At 48.7% G+C, this 21,153-nt stretch overlaps 1 protein-coding gene across 2 annotated transcripts in view; it reads right to left on the reverse strand.

The window, feature by feature from the left end:
• The window catches only part of ST3GAL1 (ST3 beta-galactoside alpha-2,3-sialyltransferase 1), a 116,527-nt gene extending 105,732 nt beyond the window's left edge, over window positions 1-10,795 (reverse strand). Inside the window, exon 1 of one of the 2 annotated variants that reach the window (XM_055349125.2) lies at window positions 10,536-10,795. The gene's annotated coding sequence lies outside the window, so the exon portion shown is untranslated. The remainder of the gene's footprint in view (window positions 1-10,535) is intronic. The other variant, XM_063709524.1, reaches the window with a different exon arrangement.
• Window positions 10,796-21,153: the final 10,358 nt, after the last annotated feature.

Consider the following 21,153-nt stretch of genomic DNA (forward strand, 5'->3'; position numbering starts at 1 on the left):
TACTCAAGGTTTGCCCAGAGCCATCTTTTTTTTTTTTTTTTTTTTTTTTTTTGCTTGCTGCCAGTTAATCAGTTTGCCCTAAAAAATTTCAAGCAAGATCCCCTGTTCCCAAACCGTCTGCAAGATTTTCCTCCCCTCTGGCCTCTGTTGCTTGACTTTGACTCCATCTCCTTAGAAGCTGATTTCCACCTCTGCAAGAAAAGGATTTACATGCACAATAACTAAACAATGGGCAAACCACCCAACTACATGTCTCTGAGTGCCGTGAATTCCTTGAGCTTTCTGGAGGTTCCACTGAGACACACATACCTGGGTCTCACCATGAGAACCCTCCACTGCCTCCCCTCAGTCTCACAGGTGGCAGCTGAGCTCTCTGACATCCTAATGCTAAAGCTGGTTCTTGGCCAAGTCAGCTTGTGGTTCCGGTTCACCCCTATTTCACATGAACTGTAAATGGTGGTCGTGGTGGTTGTGTTATGTTATGTGTTACATTATATTGTTGCGATGATAATTTCGGCACCATCAGCTGACTCTAGGATCTAATGAGGATGTAGAGACTTAGATTTATGTTGTTGTTTTTGCCACTGTTCTCACGCTCAGCCAAGGAGGGAGCACGGGGGTGAGGTGGAGGCAGTAAGGTACTGGGGTGCTGGGAATGAAGCGAGGTAGTTCTACCAGGGCTCAAGGCCTAGATCTGCCATTTCCCAGACACTCGACCAGATGTTGATCAAGTCAACTCACTGTGCTGTGTACCTCTCTACAGTTCAGAGTGGGAAGGGTGATTGATGGGGACTCTAAAGGCATAAACTAAGGACGACTGTGACAGAACTGCAAGGTTGGTGAAGGTCTGGGCTTATTCCTTCACCAAGAGTGATCCACAGTGGCGTATACCTGTAGTCCCAGCTACTCAGGAGGCTGAGGTGGGAGCTCAGCAGGCGGAAGTTGCAGTGAGCCAAGATCATATACTGCACTCCAGCCCAGGCAACAGAGCAAGACCTTGTCTCCAAAAATAAAAATAAGAAAAGAGAGACCTACCAAGTAGAAATGATAATTTCAGACACACAGAAGATCTGGAGGCAGGGGCCCATGTGACCTTGGCCAGTAAGTCACTTCTCCCCTGTGAATCCACATCTTTTTTTTTTTTTTTTTTTTTTTTTTTTTTTTTTTTGAGACAGAGTCTCATTCTGTCACCAGGCTGGAGTGCAGTGGCAGGATCTCAGCTCACTACAACCTCCGCCTCCCAGGTTCAAGTGATTCTCCTACCTCAGCCTCCTGAGTAGCTGGGACTACAGGCACACACCACCATGCCCAGCTAATTTTTGTATTTTTAGTAGAGACGGGGTTTCGCCATGTTGGCCAGGATGGTCTCGCTCTCTTGACCTCGTGATCTGGCCACCTCGGCCTCCCAAAGTGCTGGGATTACAGGTATGAGCCACAGGGCCTGGCCTGAATCCATATCTTTATCTGCAAAATCAGGAGGACCCTCAGAAGAGCTGAACTGAGGGCCAACTCGGGTCAGGGCTGTAGTTGCTGGTGTCTGTGAATGTCGCTGGGTTGTTCCGGGTGTTTGAGCTCTTGACCACTGGCAGTTCTTTGCCCTTGTTAGGGCTCCAGCACACTAAAGGCAGGGAAGGAGAATAGAGTCCTTTAATACTTGGCCAATTCAGGGGATTTATTTTGGGCTCTAGTCGAGTCTTCTAAGGATCTAAGAAAAGGGTTTTTTTCTTTCTTCCTTTCTTTCTTTTTTTTTTTTCCTCTGGGCCTTTTATTTCCAAAAAGGTAAATGTCCAATTAGATAGATTTTTGTTTTGTTATGTGGAGTTGTTTCAGGCTTTTTGAGCTTGAAACAATATTTTGGAGTCATTCCACCCTCTCAGCTAGAGAAGTAGCTGGATTTGCTTTGGTTGGGGTTTATTGGTTGGGTCTTTCTCAAGAGCTCTCTGCTAAGTAAATATGCATGAAGGGACTTCTTAGCCACTCTGGTGTTTTAGTTCACTGTGGATTCAAATGGATTTTTTTTTAATGTAGCAAAATCTATTACAGTGCTATCTATTGCATTTGATCTTTCCTTTTTTTAATGTAGCTAATGAAATTCAGAGAAAGTACTTTATTTGCACACCCCAATGTGTAATTTCCAAAAGTCACTTGTAACCCTCTTTTTAATTCTGCCAAATAATTTGGAGCTAATGTTCTTTTCTTCTCAACTTTTCTGAATTATTGCAAGTAATTTTTAAGTCATATTTTATACTCCGTTAAGGGCTTTAGAATCATACATGATTACATAGGATTTGTTTAATAAAAATTATAGAAGGCCATTGTTTTGGACTAAGTTTCCGCACTAGTCCCCAAAATCAAAATGGAGTTACCCACGCTAAAGTTCCAGGTCCCCAAACCCAAACTGAGGCAGGATAGGTAGTCAAAAAGGGAACCATGTCCTCGAGATGTGGCAACCGTGGCATGGCGACCACAGGGTCAACACGATAAGCGCCAGCATTCACACTGTAGTCCAGTTCATTCAAGCCAAACTAGCTCCAATAAGGAATTTCCCCCGTAAGAGGGTGCACATTTTGATTTTTACCTGTCCTCGGACTGAACCTTTGCTCATTATAATAGTAAAAAACACGCTCCTGGGTGGAGATTTCAGATGTTAATGAGACATGTAACATACAAGCACGCAGGTACAGCTGCTGCACATGTGCACCCCGAAGACCACCCAAAACATGCTTACTGCTAGCGCCTCTTCCTGCCTCCTTATGAATAACCGTGTAAGGCTGTCATCAAGGGAGTCTCCCCAGTAAGTCAATGCTGTCCCATCCTCACAAGCAGCCCGCCCTGAATCCTGTCTCAGAGTGTACTGTCTATTCTGCACATCACTTTCAGAATATCCTGCCTCTTTTGCAACAAATCGCTCCATGCTGCATCTCCTTTGCTGTGTGTCTCTTGTTTAATTTCTTTTAAACTAAGGAGACAAGAACCGAGGTTTTACAACAGCCATCGACAAAACTAAGTTGTCATCTGACTTCCTGAGAAATCAAGAGAGAGTCAATTTCTCAAATAGGCAGGATTAAATTGTCAACTGGTATGATCATGAAGTTCCCTCGGCTTTAATCCTTAGCACAAAAAAAGGCAGCCTAAAGTAACCGGATGTTAACTAATCAGTTATTTTTCTAGTGTTCTCTCTAAATGTAATGAATACACACTTTGTTGCTTCTGGTTTCTTCAGTCCTGTTTATAAAGCCAACCTCCTCTGCTCAGCTCACTGGAAAACTTATTCTGTTTTGTGGAACGAAGTGTTGCTCAATTCTAGAATCACAAAAAAGCCAATTTAGGTCTTTAAATTTCTTGTCATTCTTTCCTTTGGCACGTTCATGTGTTTTAAAGAGAAAATACACACACACACACACACACACACACACACACAGAGTCAGAAGAAATGAAACAAACATCGTCAGAATAACTGGAAGAAAGAAACTTTTAACCTACAAATATTCAAACCATATTATTTGAATGCTGAATAGGTTAAAAGGCCATGTCGAAGTACCACTCACACCCACACCGCCCTGTCTAAATCTTGACCTTCTCAGGAATCAAAACTAACATTTGTTGAGAGACCTTTACTGAATAAACTTGTTTAGTTTTCACATCAACTGTACAAAGTGTGCCTTCATGACAGAAGAGGAAGCTGAGACATAGAAAAGGTCAGTAATTTGATCACTAAGTAATAAACCTCCGATTGAAACCCAGGCAAACCTTAACACTTCAACTATTCTGCTTCTCATTAAGATGCTACTGATAACAATTTGAAGGTCTTCATAATGTCTTACAATGGATCTTCTTACTTTACTAGGGCTGATAAGACACAATGGGTTAAAATGTGGGCTCCCACCAGCTGTGTGGCCTTAGGCAAGGGGGTTACCCTCCAGTTCCTGGGCATCTTACCTGCCAACTGGTAATCTTGTGACTGCTCCTCCCCACCCCCAGCTGTTGCAGATTCAAATGAGATGACAGCTCTGTGTGCCTGTGCGTGTGTGTGTGTGTGTGTGTGTGTGTGTGTGTGTGTTTGTCTCCTCCAGGCCTGCTCCTAATCTACCTCCACCTTGTCCTGCCCTGGGGGGCTCCATCAGGGAGCTCCCTGCCTTTGGCTGCTGGGTGGGCTCAGCTCTTGGTGCCACAGAGTTGCACAGGGCAGGACAGAGGAGAGCAAGGTTGCAGGGTTGATCCGCCTGGCTCCTCTCCTGCCAAGTTGAGGAGGGGGCCTGTGGTCTCTCTCTTCCAGAGGCTTCTGGCAACTATTGCGATGCTCTCCTGGTTCCCCTAGCCCATCCCCTACCCTGCCACTTCTTCTGGGGGTGGTAAATGGGCCCAGGTGCTAGAGCATCCCCTGCTGACTTCTCTGAATGCAGGCACCATCTCTGGAAGCACACCTTTATTCAGACCCTCCATTCAATGCTTCCTGCTGAACCCCAGAATGATAAGATGTTCAAAATACTTGGCACTACTGGGTATACATTAAACTATAAAAAGTAGATGCTACTAAAATTCTTATGAATAAGGCAGGTTCCTGTGCTTCATTTTGTGGGGTCCTCCTAACTCTCCTGTAATAGAGGGAGTGGGAATTTATACTACCATATCCCAGTTGAGGAAACGAAGGGTCAAAGAGGTTAAACAACGTGCCCAAGGTCCCCAGCCCGGAGCAGATGGGCCAGGGCCCAGAAGTTCTGTGTCCTTGGCCAGTGGTTTCCCTGCAGGGATTCCCCTGACTCTGTAGAAAACACCTCAACTCCAGAGCCCTCTCTAACAGTTGTCCCAGGTGGGAACCACAATAGCATCCACTGCAGGTGCCTTGAACTTTGACAGAAGTCCCATCCCTGCTGGCCAGCCAGGCCACATAGGAAGGGCTCCCTCCAGGTGGCTTATGATGCTGGGCAACGCGACCATCTTATGCTGCCCCCACCTCCCTTGTGTGTCTCTGCTCCTGGTAACAGTGCTTTGGGTGGCTTCTTAGGCCAGGGTTCTGGCTAACTAGTAATGCTGTGTCCTGCCCTAGGGACAAAGAAGCCAAAAGTTTGACACAACCCATAGGAATGAGAGGAGCATGCTCCCCCAACACAGTCATTAGGCCTTACTGCTTCCAGGCAGATCATTCACAAACTGTTTTACCTTAAAATCAGCCTCCTCCTACTTCAAGTGCTTTTCCAGGAGTTTTCCAAAACTTCCTGCCTTCAGTCAACTCCTCTGTCTCCTGTAGGCTCTGTCTTGAGGAATGCGATCACTTTCTCTTATAAACAGACTTAATGCAACTGGAATCAGGGAGGCTCTGGGACTCCCACATGCACAACTCTCCCAAGAATCCTCTCCCTTAATCCTCCTGGGGGCCCTGCATCCCCCGCATTGCAGGGGGTGATCACCCACATGCACCTCAAACCTGGCCCATGGAAATGCAGGGACTTGCTCCAGCTCACTCAGCCAGCCTGGATAGTAGCGTCCTCCTGAAAACCTGGGCGCTTTCTCCTACCTGCCACCTGCCATGCCACCCTCCCAAATCAGCTATGAAAATCTGAGATAAAGTATACGGATGAGCATTAAAAATAAAGCACTAAGTTTTATTTTATTTTTTTAAAAAGGCAAATGCAAAGCAGCCACTCTCCGTTTTATACACGGGCATTCCAATGCTTGGAGGCTCTCATGGTGTAGGAACTTGCAGTCTGGCTGCAAGGCAACCATTCCTCTCACACAAACAAACCAGAGATCAGGACCTAAGGAGGGAAACGGGGCCAAAGCATTGAACCTCTAAAATTCCCAAGTCCCTTACCTCTTCAGAACCATGCGGAACAGGCTTTACAGCCAATCTTTTATTTTACTTTATTATTATGATTATTATTATTTCGCACACACAGGGCACATGATGCTTTGATATTGAATGTATTCAGGAAGATACCTTTGCTCTCTTGCAGTCTGACTCATCCATCTCTAGAACACCCTTCTGTGGGTCTCTCAAGGTGGAGGGAACCTTTCCCTTCTCCATTCCCATTTTGCTTAGCACCTGTGTATCTATATACGCAGCCTGGCAGGGTATGTCCTTGTCCCCCTCCCCACAGCACTGTGACCTCTGGGACAGCAAGGAACAAGGATCGAGTAGTCTTTCCTCTCTGTATCTCCGCACTTTGCATGGTGCCCCTGGAAGGTAATAAGTTCCCAGTAAATGTTGGCTCAGCTGAAATCAAAACAACCCAACCACCACCAATAACAAGACCAAATAAACAATAAAACCCCAGATTTTACAGTCCAGTGACTTCCCCTCTGAGCCTCAATATTTTTACATTAAAGTGAAAGGGCTGACCAAAGTGATTTCTAAGGTCATGTTCAGCTTGTGGATGGGAAGCAAAACAGGCCCTAGTGAGATCACTGGGGTTCCTTCTGCAATATGTACCATTTGGGAGTCCCCACAGATGGCACCCTGGCTCTGTCAGGTTTCAGACCTCAGAGTCTGAAACTTCTGGGACTGCTTTCAAAATCTAGCGTTGAGAACTGCTAGAAAATGACTTTGCCAAGCGGGTGTGGGCTCCGAATGGTCCTGGCCACTCTTTGAGAGGTGAGATGCCCTTGGCATGGGGTAGTAGACAGTCCAGCTGCCCCAAGCCAGGGTTGTCTGTGATACTGGGAGGGTTTTGAGGATGATGCTGGCTGAAGCAAACATAAATCAGGTGGTGGCTGTCTTCACAAAGAGAAGCTTTTAATGGACCCTCAGTGACGGGCAGAACTCTAAAGCCTCTCTCTTTTTTTTTTGAGACAGTCTCACTCTGTCGCCCAGACTGGAGTGCCATGGCACGATCTCAGCTCACTGCAATCTCCACCTCCCGGGTCCAAGTGATTCTCCTGCCTCAGCCTCCTGAGTAGCTGGGTACTACAGGAGCCCACCACTATGCCGGGCTAATTTTTGTATTTTCAGTAGAGGCAGGGTTTCACCACATTGGCCAGCTGGTCTCAAACTCCTGACCTCAAATGATCCACCCACCTCGGCCTCCCAAAGTGCTGGGATTACAGGCCTGAGCCACTGTGCCCAGCCAAGCCTCTTATTTTGAGAGTGAAACTGAGACCCAGAGCCTGCAATAGTTTGGGAGCCAAGTTGCAAGGTAACTGAGCGCTGCCACTGGGACTCAAATGCAGGCTCTCACAGGGCCCCAGTCTGGGCTCCTGTGACCAAATTAGAGCAGAAGAGAGCTCTCAGCTCCTCAGGTGTGCCAGCAGGGATGCTGAAGTTTCCACAAAGTTTACAAAACTGAACGAAGCTGCATGTAAGTCTTATTCTAGAATTCTTTGTGACCGGGCCAGCTCTTCCATCGGCCTGTGGAGTGTGTGCACAGTGCACACAGGCATACAGAACTCACTGGAAAGCTTTTACAAGATGACTGGTGGATTTTATTTTTTGCTTTCCTGGTTGCTTTTGGTGGTGTGGGAGGGGCCTAGAGTTAATGTTTAGATCCCTGGCCAAAGCTCTACCCAAATATAAACCCTTTGAGTCAGCAACCTTCTACACAGGAACTGACTCAAGCAAGGTTACCTGACCAGAAGCCTCAGAGTCACACATGGGAGAGGGCCCCTCCTTGGGTAATGTCAACTGCCTGCCTTTGGGTGGTGTCCTGGCTCGGGGGCTGCTTGGTGGGGAGGGGAGACAGAGATCTACCTCACCCCCAAAGACCCAGGACCTAGGAAGGACTCGTTCCTGTCAAGCTCACAGACGACTTCATCCCCATAAGAAGGGCTTCCAGATCAGCGACAGCCAATGCTGTGAGCGCCACCAGGGAAGGGGGGCAGTACAGCCCTGACTACAATCAGCAAGAAGGCTGCTCAGAAGGCAGTTTCCGCCTGCTGCTGCAGAGCTTCGAGGAACAGACTCCACACTCCCTAAGAAACCCTCCTCTGCCATCACTTCTAGCAACGCTTCCTGTTTTTCTCTCTCACCCTGGGTGGGGTGCTGTGGCCTCCCAGCCAGGGAGGTAGGCAACAAAGGCCCTGCTCAAGCCCAGGCCCTGGCCTTGTCCAATCAGACTCTAAACAGCAAATGCCGGCCCAGAAAAATGCAGGGAAAGCAAACTTCAGGGTTTGTGGGATTTTGAAAAGGCAAGAGGAGAAGGAGCCCTCTATTCATTCTTTATTTAGCAAAAAGTGTACGATGGAACTTTTTTCCCTAGACCTGAAGTCAAGGTATACACATACACACATGTAGAGTATGAACTACCTATACATACACACATTCACTTAATTATATGTATTATAGCCACTCGCTATTATGCAGAACGTATTTTGGAGAATGTATTATTGGCCTCATTTTGCAGATATAGAAACTGAGACGCCGAGAGGTTAAGTCTGGCGACCAAAGAGAGACAGAGACAGAGAGACGGGAGACTAGAAGAGGCCCCACGCTGTACCCAGATATTGACAGAGGCTGAGGGGCACGGAGTGGTGAACTCTGGTCAGTCATTTCAGCCAACCATGGGATTTCAGAAAACAGCCGGCAGGGGTCCTAATGTTTGGGGCAGGAAGGGGAGGTGCGGGAAGGCACTGAGGGACCCCCGCACTGGGCGCCCCTTCCCCACCGCAGAGACAAGCGGCAGTTTCCACAGCAGCCGGCAGGGGGCAGTGCACCTTGCCTTTTCGAAGCCTCTGGGCGCTTGGGCAGCGCGGGGTAAAGAAAACCAGGAGGCTCCGCCCGCAGCTTCTACGAACAGGCCAGGAGTACAGCCGCGCACGTAGTAGGTGCTCCAGGCACGTCTAGAAGCCTAAAGGGCTTAGTCGATACATTTGAACTCCATTTTAGAGACTGGAAGGGAAGAAGGGGGCGTCCGGGCCCCTGCCAGCACCTTCCACCTTGGGGCCTTGTCAATGAACACAGCGTTAGCACCTACGACGTGCCAGGCGCCCTGGCGACTATTGAAAACCCGGCTCCCCTCTCACCCCGTTTTCCTCGCTGGCGAGTCGGCCTCGCCTCCTCCTCCCGTCTCTTCCTCTCACCACACACACCCAGCCGCAGAGCGGGGGTGGGCGCTCGCTGTCTCCCTGGAGAACCAGCTCGTCGCAAACTTGAGGGGCTTGGGGACCCGCGAGGGGGAGAGGTCGGGAGAGGCCAGGGGTGCCCGGAAACAATCACGAGAAAGCCGGGCGAATGCCTGATGCAGGGACGCGGCGAGCCAGTCACTGCCCTCAGGGTCACGGCTGTCTCCCTCTGCGGGACTCGCCCAGCCCACGAGACGCAGTGACCTGCCCAACCCCCACCCCCTTGCGCGCTTCTGGGCGCGCACGTGTCCCCTCGCCGAACACACCACCGAGCCCCGCGCATGGTACGGCCGCCGAGGACCCTCGCGTAGGAGGGAGGAGCGAGTCAGGGCTCCAGCCGACGAGCAGAGCCAGACGATCCCCACACGCTTCCTGGGAGACCCGGCTGCAAGGCCAGGCTAAGGCGCGCTCCGGCGTCTCTGTGCCAAGCCGGGGCGCAAGCTCAACCCCCATCTCAAGTTCAGCCGCGCTTCCTCCCGCAAGGTCACGCTTAAACACTCGCGCAGAGAAAGGAGGAGCGGAAAGTTGCGCCACCGTCCCGATTCCAAACTAACTGTACCCTCACCAGAGCGCCTCGCCCCAGGGTCACCGCTGTCCGTCCCCGTGCGCTCCCAGAAGGGGTGGCCCTGCCCACACGCAGGTCACACACACGAGAGACACAGGCAAGTTGCTAACTTTTGTCAGATTATTTCTTGGGAGCTGCGACGCCTCACGGGGTTGGGGCGGATTCAGAGTTTCGAGTTGCCACTAACACGACTCCGGCCGTGCTCTCCTTGGCCCACCCGCGTCCCCCACTGTCCGCCACGCCGCGTTCAGCTCTCTTGTCCCGGGTGTCAACTTCACCCCCAGATCCGGAGCAGCGCGCTCTGACGGCGTCCCCGGGGCCGATAGCCACCTCCCGGATCTGCGCCTGCTTGCAGCGGATTGGGGGACTCGATCCGGATACTGTCCCACGGCCGCTCGTCCAGAACACTGGCGGCCTCCGTGGTGTCCCAGCCTGTGACCCCAAATCCGCTCGAGAGCGCCTGAGCCCGGCCACCCAGCGAGGTCTCCTCCCACGGGCGGCCCCAGCGGAGGAGATCCCAGCCCGGCGCCGGGTGCAATGTCACTGGGGCTGCTTTCGGGAACCGCTGCCCGGGACTTGGCGTAGGTTCCCCCACAGAGCTCCAGGCAGCTCCTCCAGTGTCGGCCGAAGACCCCTAAGCCCGAACCTCCACCCCGACCTTCTTCCTCTCCCAAAGCCCTGGTCGCCGCTGCCAAGGAAAGGGTCTCCCTTCGAATGTCTTCCACTAGAATCCTGGGGTCTTCAGTCCCAGCTCCACTGTCACACCCTCCTAGTCCCCTCCCCACCCCTTCAGTTCCCGGGTCCAGACAATCAACCTTCCACTCCGAGAATCCACAGGAAACTGCCCGAGCCCCAACTCAGGCGGACACAGCCCCCGCGCACCCCGAGCAGGGTTCGCCTCCGCGCGCGCACTTACCACGGCTGGAGACACGCTGGAGTTTCCGGGATTTGGGCATGAGGGGGTTCGGAGGAGAATACAGGGGTGTGGGTGTCCCGGACACTTGCCCCCTTCCCAGCTTACATCGCCTCTTCCTTCTCTCTCCGCTCCTCTTCTTCCTCCTCCTCCTCCCTCCGGTCTAGGGCTCTTTGTCTTTGCAAAGTGTCGAAACTGTCTGGCATAGTGGGCTCCGCCGGCGGAGGCTGGAGCCGAGGAAGCGAGGAGGCGGGATGAGAGTGGGAGAGGGCTCGGGAACACCTTCCCCCGGGTGTAACGGGAGTGAAAGGCGGGGCGACCGAGGAGGGGCCGCCTTCCCTGGCCGGCCGGGGCCGGGTGCCAGGGCGCGCCAGAGCCCAGCCACCGCCTCCCCTGCGCGCGGCCCTCCCCTTCCTCCGCCCAGTGCCCGCCCCTCCCGACTCTGCGCCTCCGTTCGGCCCCGCCCACCCCGACTTGGCTAGGCTTTCCCTTGGCTCCGGGCTTCCTGCAAGCCGAATTTAGCTCTGCCAAGCCACGTGGACCGCAGCGGGCTCGGCAGAGGCCGAGCCTGGGAGACGCCGGAGGCGGCGGCTGCGGCGCGGGGACCTGATCGGCGCCCCGAGAGGAGCTCCCCGCTCTCTGGACACGGCCCTCAAGCTGGCGGGGCTAAGGAAGAGCGCCCGGGAGGCCCAGGAGCCACTGGGGTCCGTTTCAGCAGGAAGACGGGCACGCACCGAGAGGATGGCAGTGCCCAGAAGAACTCGAGTCGGGGGCACGGTGGGGAGAAGGGGCCGATCCCCTGCTGGCGACCGGGCAGAGCCACCCACTTCCTCTAAGGGCGCGGGACTCGAGGTGGGATTTAGGGAGGGGGAAGGGAGGAGCGTGGGCTGGAGGACTCTTGCGGCCAGAACCGCGTTCAGAGCCACAGAGCCCGGCACTGCGGCCGGCCCTGGTCCCGGCCCCGGCCCTGGCCCAGCCCTTGCCCTGGCTCGCCTGCCGCCGCTTTTTCCTTCCAGATGCAGAGGCTGCGGCTGGAGCTTGGGGTTTGCTGATTAGGCTTGCAGTTATTCAGCCCTCCCTCTTTTACAGGGAAGCGGGGGCGGTGGAGACTTCTTTTGCTGAAAGGCAGAGTGCAGCGCTTTGATGCTAAATGCAGTACACAAGTCATGTAAATCTGGTTTTACGGTTCTTAACCCCTTACTGAGACTACCTCTTTCGCAACTTTTCGGAGGAATGTTAGAGGAAAGAGGCACAGTTTGGCTTTGGGATCATTGCATCCTTCCAGCGCCCCTTGCTCCAGCTGGAGAGAGATCAACCTTTTGCAGTGGAAGGGGAGAGTCCCCCAGCCTTTGTTTCATCAGACGGCTGCTGTAGTACAGGGATTCAGGCCAGGGCCCGCATGGCCGGACTTCTTGGTTCAAATCCTGCACTGCCACTCAACGGATGTGTGAGCTTGGGCTAGTGACTGAACCTCCCAGCCTAGGTGACTCTGTGCCTCGGTGTTCTCATCTGTGAGAACAGACTTAAGAAGTGTCTGTCTGATAAAGCTGTTGTGATGAGTTAGTGAGTTCGTACACATAGAACCTTTAGAACTGTCTTTGACATGTAGTAAGTCAGCTGTGTAGATGGTGGGTTTCTCCAGTGTCAGGTCCCTGCCCACAGCAGGAAGATGACCTGTGCTAGAAGATGGGGGCTAGGGTGTTGGGGAAGACTTCAGGGACTTGGGAGAGAAAAGGAGAAATATTCAGAGATGAGAAAAGTAGAAGAAAAACCAGCTTTTAAAAGGGGGAGGAGAGAGAATGAGAAAAATAACTACTAGAAAGGGAAGGAAAAGATGAATAGCCTTTTAGGTGCTTCGGGACCTGCTCTGAGACCTCTTGCCTGACGCCCTTGTTTTTTGATAGAATTCTAGAGAAGGGGTGAGCCCTTTTGTCTGCCTGGACACATCCTGTGGGCTTTTCTCTTTCTGAAACTCAGGTCAAGGTGTTCACTGCATCTCCAGATTGCTTGTGTGCATGGGAGGAGGGGGGCAGAGAGTTCTACTTGCATCGGCTACTGTCCCCTCCACCAGCAGCGTCTTCCAGCAAGGAAGAGCTTCTAACATGCACCAGACTTTTAGCTTTGGCTGGGAACATCGTCTGGGTCAATAAAGAGTTTTTGGATGAAATAACAAAAGTGTTGTTTATTGTATGGATCAAATAATATATGGGAACATATTCGAAAAATAGAAAATGCTATACTCAGATAAGACTATGCTACTATATCCTAGTAGATTCTATGGAAAGAGGATCAGATTTGGCAAGTAAGGAGCCCCAGGTCATCCAGCTGTTCCACTTTGCAGCCAAGAACCAAAAGCAGCTCAGTTTTAGCTGAGTTCTTACTGTATGTATTGCACGTGCAATACTGGCAGTGCAGTAGTTTTGTTTATACCAGCATCACCACAAACATGTGAGTAACGCATTGAGTTGATGTTCTGATCACTAGGCACAGGAGTTTTTCAGCTACATTAATATATTGTGAGACCACTGTCTTATATGCATGTGGTCCATCATTGACCGAAATGTTATCCAATGCATGACTACATATGTGAATAGTGTAGATTGTATGGGTTCTGCCAAACAGTTCTGCTAACTCAAATCCCACCAAGATTCTCAGGGTTGGAGGGAGGCTTCAGGACCATGTCTTGGAAGTTCCCCTGGATGACTCTATAGTGAGATGGAAATTCCTTATTAATTGACATTGTGGTGAAACACACATAAATCACCACCTTATTTGAATAAAAGGTTGTACATCAGATGCATCTTTAGTTCATCTCTGAAGGATTAACCTGGGCAAGGCCTTTTCTGAAAGCCCCACTTTCTTTCTATTAAGTTTCTTCCCAGGTAACAGGGACAGCCTCTCCCTCTCCGTTTTTTTCCAGAGTTTTGACATTCCATGAAGGTAGCACTCTTAACACCCCCTTTTAGGACGCTTTCCAGGGGCTGTGTCAGAAGTGTGTGCATGCATTCCTCTTTGTCACCCTGAGTGTATGTCCCATCATATCCTGCCAGAGAACAAGGAGTCATAGTCATTACTAGGAGTGTCTTCACAGTGGGTCTCCAGGGAGCGCTGACATTGATTTACTGCATGCCGCCACCTCCTACCTTTTGGAGCACCAGCAAAGCTCTCAGTAATGATGGTTAAGGAAATTGATTTCATCCTTTCCCTACCCCCCTTTCTTGGCACAGCAGAGTGGAAAGATCCTAATGGGTTCTGATCCCATTTGGGTGATTGTGCAGAAAAGAAAAGGGCTGCACCACTTGTCAGAGATGAGTTCAGAGGTGCTGGGCACAGCACGTGGTGGTTTGTGTTTTAGACAGTGTTTTCCTTAGGGCTCTTGGGACTGTGAGGAACTCACTCAAGTTTCTTTAGAAAAAAGAGTTTTAATGTAGAGATGTGCAGACTGAAGCTGAAAACAAGCTGCAAGGAGAGAGAGCCCATCTCTGTGTCTCTGTCTCCCTCCTGGCCCCCACCGCTGCCCACCCTCCCCCTCTCCGCTCTGTTCTCTCTCTGCCCACAGGCTTTCTCTGTTAAATCCTGGGGTCTGTTCTAAAGTTTTCTGCATGTTTATGGCTTCAGCCTTTCTGCATCCTGGCAATTGTAGAAATAATCTTTTCAGCTTCACTTCCCACTGTGGTTCCATCAGGTGTTTTAGTTTTTCCAGGAGAGGAATCTGACTGACAGGCCTTATCTACAGAGTCATGAATCACCAGTCCAACACTGGATGGATTGCCCAGGCAGCCTGAGCTCATCCCATGAATGACTGTGCAGAAGGACAGTCCTCCAGGAGATGATGCGTTAGAGGGAATGTAGGAGACATGGTCCTGACTCTGAGAATCTTGGCAGGCATTTGAGTTAGTAAACTGTTTGGCAGAACCCAGCCACACTTTTCACATGTACAGTCGTGCACTGAATAATGACGTTTTGGTCAAAAAAGGAATGCGTATATGAGAGTGGTCCCCTCTGATGACACTGATAAATTCCTGTCACCTAGTGGTGTAGCTGGCATAACACCAACTCCGTGCATTACTCATGTGTCTGTGCTGATGCTGGTATAAACAAACTTACTGCACTACCAGTATGGCACATACAATATGTACAGTATATAATACTTGATAATAATAAACAGCTATGTTACAGGCTTATATATTTACTGTACTATACTTTCAATCATTTTAGAGTGTGCTTCTGCTTATAAAACCAAGAGTTTACTGTAAAACAGTATTCTGTGTCATACCGGCAGTAGCCTCATTCTTCTCATTTTTTTGATTGCATCATTTTCTCTTGTGCTTGATTTAATCTCATGCTGTTTTGTTCCTCACGGTCCCTAAGCGTACAGAATCCATGGCTAATGTTGCCAAAGAGAAGCCACATTGAGTGATTGTATTAGTCCATGATCACACTGCTAAGAAAGACATGCCTGAGACTGGGTAGTTTACAAAGGAAAGAGGTTTAATGGACTCACAGTTCAGCATGGCTTGGGAGGCCTCAGGAAACTTACAATCACCACCAAAGGGGAAGTAAACACATCCTTCTTAACAAGGCAGCAGGGCTAGGCGCGGTGACTCACGCCTGTAATCCCAGCACTTTGGGAGGCCGAGGCAGGTGGATCAGGAGGTCAGGAGATCGAGACCATCCTGGCTAACACAGTGAAACCCCGTCTCTACTAAAAAATACAAAAAATTAGCTGGGCGCAGTGGCGGGCGCCTTTAGTCCCAGCTATTCGGGAGGCTGAGGCAGGAGAATGGTGTGAACCCAGGAGGCGGAGCTTGCAGTAAGCCAAGATCGCGCCACTGCACTCCACCCTGGGTGACAGAGCGAGACTCCATCTCAAAAAAAAAAAAAAAAAAAACAAGGCAACAGGAGAGAGAAGAATGAGTGCCCAGTGAAGGGAGAAGCCCCTTATAAAACCATCAGATCTTGTGAGAACTAACTCACTGTCATGAGAATAGGATGGAGGAAACTGCCCCCATGATTCAATTATCTCCACCTGGTCCTTCCCACGGCACATGGGGATTATGGGAACTACAAGTCAAGATGAGATTTGGGTGGGGACACAACCAAACCATATCAGTGATTGAGCTGGAAACAAAATTAAAAGTGATTAAAGACCACGGAGGTGGAAAATTGGTGATGGTTATTGCTCCCCAGGCAGGTAGGTCGCATTCCATCATAGCTACAATCTTGGAGAAGAAGAACAAAGTGACAGAAGTTGAAACTATCTGCTTCATTGGAGGCAATGAGACTATCAACAATTTAAGGAGGGCCTATACCAGATATAGAGAAATTTCTTATGACCTGGATTGAAGACTAGACTGAAACACAAGTGTATTCCACCCAGCCCCATGATGATCCCAGCCAAAACAGAAAGTTTGTGATGCTGAAAGAAAAGGCTGGATTTGACTAGGATGTTGAATTTACTGCTAGCTCTGCGTGGTTTAAAGGACTCAGGAATCGTTCTTTATTATGTAATATGAAAGTGAGTGGTAAGTCTGTGAGTGCTGATGTGAAGGCAGCTGAAGAATTTTTGGAAACTGTAGATAAGCTGACTGTGGAGGAAATTTACTTACCAGAGCAAATCTTCAATATGGATGAAATCTCCTTATTCTGGAAATGGATGCCTGGAATGACTTTTATCTATAAGGAAGCCAAGTCAATGTCAGGTTTCAAGGCTTTGATGGACAGGGTAACAGTCTTGCTTGAGGGAAATGGTACAGGCTACTAGTTGAAATCCTTCATGATCTGGCCCAGTGAGAACCCGAGGGCCTTCAAGCACAGCACTGAGCACATACTGCCAGTGGGCTACAGGAGTAGTGAGAAGTCATAACAGATGCAGCTCCTTTTCCAGGATGCTCTCCTGCAATGCTGTACCACTGAAAGGAAAAGCACTGTTTGGAGAATGATCCACCTTTCAAGATTTTACTTATTGTTCATAATGCTCCCACACGTCCTCTTTTTTACGGGTGATCTTCATTCCTAATATCAAAGTGATATTTCTTCCTCCAGGCACCACCTCTTTGATCCACACAATGGATCAAGGAGTTATAGCAGCTTTTAAGTTCTACTACCTGAGGAGGGAGGACTTTTGCCCAGTCCCATACTGCAGTGGAGGAAGACACTGAGAAGACTCTGATGAAATTCTGAACAGCATCAAGAACTTTGTTTAGGCTTGGATTACGTCGCTAAGGACTGTAGGAATGGCACCTGGAAGAAGACACGCAAGAGGTTTGTCAATAACTTCAAAGGATTTGCCAAGGATGAGGAAGTTGCAAAAATCAAGAAGGCTGTGGTTGAGATGGCAAACAACTTTAACCTGGGTGTGGATGTGGATGACATTGAGTAATTCCTAGAGGGGGTTCCTGAGGAATTGACTAATGGGTTGCTGTTGGAACTGGAATAGGAGTGCATAGCTGAAGAAGAGATAAAGAAAAAGAAAGTAAAGGAGAAGGGAAAAAAGAACTCCCAAGAATACTCACAGTGATGGGTTTAGCAGAAGCTTTTTCAGACTCCAACAAGCTCCTTAAGAAATCTGAAAACATGGACCCCAAAACTGAAAGGTTTTCACTAATAAAGTTCATGGTGCATTATCTGCCTACAAGCAAATCCAGGATTCAAAAAACCCTTTGAGCTGGAGCTTCAAAGCACAAAAAAAAAAAAGAAAAAGAAAAAGAAAAAAGAAACAAACGAAGCAAACCACCATGGACATAGTTATGAGTCTATTAGTGACGGGGATACGTTCTGAGGAATGTGTTGTTAGGCAATTTCATCCCTGTGCCAGCATCATAGTGTACTTATGCAAATCTAGATGGTAAAACCTACTGCACACCTGGGCTATATGGTTTAGCCTATTCCTCATAGGCTGCAAACCTGTACAGCATGTTATTGTACTGAATACTGTAGGCAATCGTCACTCCATGGTAGGTATGTATGTATGTATCTAAACGTATCTAGACATAGAAAAGGTACTATAGAAAAACAGTATAAAAGATAAAAACGGTATGCCTGTATAGGCCACTTACCATAAGTGGAGCATGCGTTACTGGAAGTTGCTCTAGGTTGAGTCAGTGAGTGAGTGGTGAGTGAATGTGAAAGCCTAGGACATTACCGTATACTATTGTAGACTTTATGAACACTGTACACTTGGGCCACACTGAATTTATAAAAACGTGTTTTTCTTCAATAATAAATTAACCCTAGCTTGTTGTTACTTTTCTTACTTTATACACTTTTTAAACTTTTTTGACTTTTTTGTAATAAAACTTAGCTTAAAATACAAACACATTGAACAGCTGCACTAAAAATATTTTCATTTTCTTTTCTTTTCTTTTTTTTTTTTTTGTATTGGAGTTTCACTCTTTTGCCCAGGCTGGATGGCAGTGGCATCATCTTGGCTCACTGCAACCTCTGCTCCCCGGGTTCAAGCGATTCTCCTACCTCAGCCTCCCGAGTAGCTGGCATTATAGGTGCACACCACCAGGCCAGGCTAATTTTTGTATTTTTAGTAAAGTCGAGGTTTCGCCATGTTGGCCAGGCTGGCCTTGAACTCTTGACCTCAGGTGATCCACCCACCTCAGCCTCCCAAAGTGCTAGGATTACAGGCATGAACCACTGCACCCAGCCTAAAAATATTTTCTTTATATCCCTTTTTCACAAGTTTTTTTCTATTTACAAATTATTTATTCATTTACTTTTCAAACTTTTTTGGTAAAATTAAGACACAAACACTCACTTCAGCTTGGGCCCACACAGCGTCAGTCATCAATATCACTGTCTTTCACTGCATATCTTGAAACACAGGAAGGTCTTTAAGGGCAATAACCTGCGTGGAGTTGCCATCCCCCAAGGTAACAGTGCCTTTCCCTGGAACACATCCTGAAGGTCCTGCCTGAGGCTGTATTACAGTGAACTCTGTGAGGTTTGCATAGCCATTAAATTGCCTAATGACGCTTTTCTTGGAATGTGTCTCTGTCACTAAGCCACTCCTCATGGTCTTAGACCCGAAATCTATGCTAAGCCATCTGGTTAGTCTCAGTCCACCCTGCCCACCCTAATCTCTTTGTCAAAAATCAGCTCATGAATGAATAGCTTTAATCCCTACTTGGACCACCAAGATAAAGAGGTAAATATATTGAGTCTTCTAGGAAAAAAGTTTCTAAGAGTAAGCCCTGAATATAGCTTATTTCTAACTGGACATGAACAAGAGAGCATTTTTAACACAGTTGCTCTGGGAGGCATCTTTGTGCCCATGAAGAAAGCCAAATAAGGACATTAGGTTCAGAGTCCTAATCACACTATGCATGAAGTCTGTTCTGGACTTTCTGTTTCATGAGTCAATAAAATTCTTTTGCTTACTCCACTTTATGTCATAGTTCTGTTACTTGCAACAAAACGCTTGATAACGACACTCAGATTGATTGTCCCGAAGCCCCTCTCCTTCCCTCAAGTCATTTCCAAGCTCTAACCCCTTAAAACATTTGTGGCTTCCCATTGCCTAGGGGTGTAAGTCCAGATTTCTGAGTCTAGCAGTTAAGACCCTCGTTGGTGTGGTCCCAACGTGTGTTTCTCACTTGTTTCCTTCTAATACTCCTCTTTACAAACCCTCTACTAGCAGGCATGGCTTGGCCCAGAAGCTCTGGTTAACTTATATGTTATGTTCTTAAAATCAACATAGATCTCTATCTTGCTGGGCTGGTGAAGCCCCCAAGATATACAGAAGTCCAGAGGGCTAATGCAGGGCCTGGTGTGAGGAAACTCTGACTCCTGGCAATCCTCACTGCTTCTGCAGAGCCTCCCACTCTCCTGGGCTGCGAGATCCATAAGGATCATGGTTCCTAAGCTTCCTTGCCATAAGGTCCAGCTGGCCCAGATATATGCATTTCCTAGGATAGCCATAACCAACTACTACAAACTGTGTGGCCAGAAACAGCAGAAATTTATGTTCTCACAGTTCAGGAGGCTGCAATGAAGGTGTTGCAAAAGTTGGTTCCTACTGGAGACTCTGAGAGAAACTGTCCCATGCCTTTCTATATGACCTCATCTCAACTTGTTTAACCAATTACATTTGCAAATACCCTATTTCCAAATAAGGCCAAATTCTGAGGATCCTGGTAAGCATGAATATTTCAGGAACATTATTCAACCCACTAAACCAGGGACACCAACATCTCCATGCCCACCTCTGGAGCAGATGGCTTCCACTCTCTGTAACTCCAGCTGACAGGCAGCCCTGGAAACCCTTTTCATCCTTTTCTTTCTGGTGTTCTCAGAAGCAGACTCCTGTCCCCTTTTTTCATATAAATGGATTTAAGTTTGATTTCCAAAAAGCTAGACCTTCAGCAACTTCTGATTTTCCCTAAGGTAGCTAGTCCTTGAGGCAAGGAAACATTAAGGGCCTGACTTCAGGCTTGAAATGGGGGAAATGGGAATCTATAAGGGATGAAAACCACAAATGAATATTTGAAGTGTCCTGCCATACCTATTGCACCTGCATTCCACACACATCAGTTAATGGAATACCCATCGTTCCTTCTAGAAGAGCCACCACCTGGCTTTGCATATGAACCACGAGTTCCTTGGAAGGCTCTCCACCACCTGAATCCCCTCCTGTCTAATGTGCACAGCTCTTCCCGAGGCAGCGGGGGCAGTGAGGGTGGGTAGTGGAAGGGCTGCCCCCACATGAGGCCTTTGCTATTGGCCCTGTACAGTCCTCATCCCTTCCGCTTATCCCTACTGGGTCTCCCTTAAAATCCATCACCACTTTGCACCTTTGCAGTTACGGGCTTATTAGGCTCTGTTTCCTGTTCGATGGACAGATCCTGAAGGAGAGGTGCAATCCTCCCTTCTTTCATTCATTCATTCATTCATTCATTCAGCAGAAATTTTTTGAGCATCTACTGTGCGCCAGACACTGTGCTAAGTGCTGAAGACGTGCAGGTGGACATGATGTAGTTCCTTGCCTCAGGGAATCCACAGTTTGGTGGGGGCCTGACTAATTTCCAGTTACTTCTCCACATTTGGGCAGAAGTGGGTGTAGTGAGACCTCCTCTGGGGTCAGGTTCCCCGGGCTTTCGCCGAGAACTGAGTGTGCAAGCCGAGTGTGTGTGGTGCCGCCCTAAGCCAGCAGAACTCTGTGAGCCAGAGTCTGCCTCTGTTTTGAGAGCAGTCAGAAGCTCTCAGAGAATTTTACATGGTGAGCGTTGGCAGATTTGCATGCTAGGCAGACACCTCAGGCAGCCTTGTGGCCATATGTCCAGACAAGAAGCAATGAGACCATAATTTCAATCATCTAAGCGCTGCCAGGGCTCTGACCTAAGGAAGTGGCAGAAGCCTAAAAAGAGGTAGATGAGTTTCAAAGAAGGTGAAATAGATAGATCACAACAATTTTGGTCAGGGGCAGGAGGAGGAGGAAAAAGTTTGTATTTCTGTTTTCCATGAGAGCAAGCAGTGGCATTGCTAATTACACTGCCCCCTAGCATCCATCTCTTCCTTCTTTCTGGCAACAGAATTATTTTTGTTTTGTTGTTGTTTTGTTTTAAACACGCATGTGGTATCTGGAGAGGTAGCATCCATCTAGTAGGGCAAG

This window comes from Gorilla gorilla, chromosome 7 (genome assembly GCF_029281585.2).
Source record: "Gorilla gorilla gorilla isolate KB3781 chromosome 7, NHGRI_mGorGor1-v2.1_pri, whole genome shotgun sequence".
In the NCBI taxonomy this organism is placed as follows: domain Eukaryota; kingdom Metazoa; phylum Chordata; class Mammalia; order Primates; family Hominidae; genus Gorilla; species Gorilla gorilla.